We start from the raw sequence: 3,715 nt of genomic DNA, 5'->3' as shown, positions 1-3,715 counted from the left end.
GTATGTTAAGATGCAATGCAAACACCAATTTCACTGGGTATTGGAAGTGTTTTGTGGTCGACTAAAAAGCAGTAACTATTGATATTACACACACACTCTGTGTAATCGCCAAAGTCTCGAAACGATTCAATTATAAATATTGTAATAAACAAACCTATTCGTTCAAAAGATAATGCAAAACATTGATTTTTTTAACGAAGTTTTATATTGAAAGCAATTATGCAATTACCAAATCTATCTATTGTCAGTCTATGTTTCACCTCTACTTCATATATGAACTTTTTAAAAATAAGTCAAGTTTCTAGCAAATTAAATCTCTAAAGCTTCTGTTTACTAAACATTTAGTATTGTTGTAATATAAAACTAACAACTATGCATGTAACTGACTCTGTTTATTGAACATATTGATACTTTATTATGTAAATACATTTATAATCAAATCTTGATTTTTTTTAAATCCGGCCTTCAAAATAGTTAGTAGCTAGCTATATTTAGAAACGTATTTTTAGAAGCAATGTAACGTCTTTCAAATCAGTAACAATTTCGTTGTGGGAGAACGCGTAGTTTGGGTCAAGGCTATAAAAACAATAAATATTGATATCGCACAAACATTCTGTGTAATCTCCGAATTCACGATAGTATTAAAAAGTAAATATTTTTAAATAACCATTATGCATTCGTTAAAAGGAAATGAAAAACAAATTTATTCATTTTTGAAAATATACCTTTTAAAAGCAATGATGTAGATCCAGACCATTTATTTCACATTGAGATATATTGATGATTTTTTTTTCATTCCAAATCCAAACTTCTCATTCGGATCCATTATAATATCCTACACTACAATAAAGTTAATAAACACATACACCTAGAATTTGACATCAGAGGTCATTGCAGTATCGAATCTATTACAAACGAGACAATTCTAAATTTCGAAAATATCAATCTCCCCCACCTTAACATACATAAACCATTTTCACTTAAAATGTTATAGAGATGACTTCTAAAATCCATTTTTTGCATAACTGTCAAGATCAATTTTGGTTTCTATATAAAGACCTTTAAAATCACAAAATCAAACATTTACAAGTTAAATTATTTGTTTTATAACTCAGGGGTAGGCATTTTTTTCTGTTTTCCCCCCCTACGGCCTCAAATTTCCTAATTTGTTCTGCTGTTTCGAACAAGATGGAATATTAAGTATATATTCAGGAAAGAACACACCGCGGTGAAAAAAGCAGATTTTGGTGTTACGGGGTACAACTGGGTTATCGGCAGGACAAAAACATCTTACTAATAATATTATGGAAGCGTCTATGAGTTTCAATGACTGCGAAGAGTAAATATAAGCACTTCTAAAAAAATTTACTTACACATATACATATACATGTATTATGAATTAATCTTGCAATCAGGCTTTGAAGTAAACTTTGCATACTGTAAACTGTGAATATATGCTGCGTCTTCATAACTAAGGCCCAGGATTTTATCAATTTGAATGAAATATTGATAAAACTTCATATTTGAGGTACTTCAATTAAAATATGTGAGATAAACCAAATTTGTTTTACAATTCTGTATGTTCTTTTTTCTCATCCAATATAGGTTGCATATCTATAAATATTGACAATGCAGTTTCCAATAGGAACTGCCTTTACGGCTAAAACTGTACCTCTTTACATCTTCCCCAAAAGGGCATGATTCGGGAAACAGCTGTATTTACAAAGCGCAACCTATATATAATATTAAGACTACTGGATGAATAGTATATTCAAGATAATGCACTGGGCCTTTATCTTTATCTTAATTGAGGACGATTTTGAAATAAAATAGGCTATTTAAGACCTCCTTGAGAATCGACAACAAAACCTTTCTCCGTTTTTTTTAAATCATGTGTTTAGTCTTATTGTTATCCAAATGTTGTTGCCTTTGGCACATCCGAGGGTCGCACAGTCATGCAGTCTCATTAAGATTGATGAAGTATATCTTTTAAGTACTGTTCCTTTAAAAGTTCTTGTGAGTTTATTATTGTTGTGAATGATGCAACAGTGTAAGTATGGCAATAGTAAGAATGTATACAGATTTTTACGAACTCACAGTTTTGTCAAATCGCAATATCAAAATGCACGCAATGTTTGGTGAATTAACAATATCATATATACGCGTTGAGTCATCCATACATTTCAACATACCGAAGACAAGAATTTCGAAAATGTCCTTTTTATTGAATTTCACCAGTTAATTATATCTGTTTATTTGGTCATATGTTACTATATAACTCCAATATTCCTTCCTTTAAATCTTAATATGTTCGTACTTACCATTTGATAGTTAATATAAATATGAATATATAATACAAAACAATTAGCTAAAAGTTTACATTTTTTATACAAGGCTTGATTTGTATAGTTCTTTCTTATGTAGTACTGGTACACCTCTGTCCTATGTTATGAATAGGGTAGGGATCCCGCTTACTTGTTACACTCCGCGAAATTCTGTATGTGTGTGCGTGTCCCATGTCAGGAGCGTGTAATTCGATGATTGTCGTTTGTTGCTGTGTTACATATTTGTTTTGATAGTTCATTTTTTGTACATTAACTAGGCCTTTTGTCTTTCGTTTGAATTGTTTTATATTTGGGATTTCGCAGGCTTTAATATCTGACTATGTGGTATGGGTTTTTGCTCCTAATAGAAAGGGCGAATGCGTACCTATAGCTATACATTTCTGTTTCATTTTGTCTCCTGTGCAGAGTTGTCTCATTGCGTTCATATCACATCTTCTTTCTTATATAGAAGTATCAATACACATTTCAGTTAACATCACGCTACAGTGGTATATACAATGAATCCCAACAAACCACTCAGATTTTAACACAACAACTTGAGCATTATATAAACCAAAAACAAAAACTGTACACCTCTGCATTTCAAAAACAAACAAAAAATTCAGGTACAATGGTGACATCAAAAGGGTTTCAACTACACCGCTTCATTGATGCCTTTTTGGTATCAACATTTATAATTTTCCGGGTGATGTTCCTGGCCCTAAAACAAACAAGATAAGTAGATGTATAAAATGGTTTAATTTTGTCCTCAAAAACTTTAGAAAGGCATTTACAAAATGAAATTGTACAATGAATACTAGAAGGCTGATGTTTTGTACACTTTTGTACAATCTCAATACATTTGTACCAAACATTAAATCTGTAAACACTTAATCTTATACATTATCCATCAGTATTTTAAAGGATCGCATTTACGTGACAAAAAAGTTTCATTGAGTCTTGAAGAACTACGTATTCAAGTTCAAACTTTTCATTCCATATATTTTGTATGACCACATGGGGCAATAAACCACACGATGCTACTGTTACATTCGAAACTTTACAATGTGACACCAAATCTTTCAGCAAAATTCCATTAGAAGGTTCTAAAGAAAAATCGTGAACGATTTGTTTCCAACAATCATGTGTTATGTCGGTCCCTTCAGTCGAAGTTCCAACTGTGAGCAGTCCGATGGGGCTAGATGTGATTGTTCCAGATGCTGCAGCCAAACATCCTCCGATCACAGATCCAACACCAGCTGATGACAATCCTCCGACAATAGCTCCGGTTAAACCACTCGTAAAAGTCTTAGTAACTATTGCCCCAGCTATAGCCCCTGACGACATACCAGTTCCAATTGCTGTTCCAAGTGCCACACTTAAAGGCTGTG

The sequence above is a fragment of the Mytilus trossulus genome, chromosome 13 (assembly GCF_036588685.1).
Source record: "Mytilus trossulus isolate FHL-02 chromosome 13, PNRI_Mtr1.1.1.hap1, whole genome shotgun sequence".
In the NCBI taxonomy this organism is placed as follows: Eukaryota; Metazoa; Mollusca; class Bivalvia; order Mytilida; family Mytilidae; genus Mytilus; species Mytilus trossulus.
Note: the sequence above shows the minus strand (reverse complement) of the source record.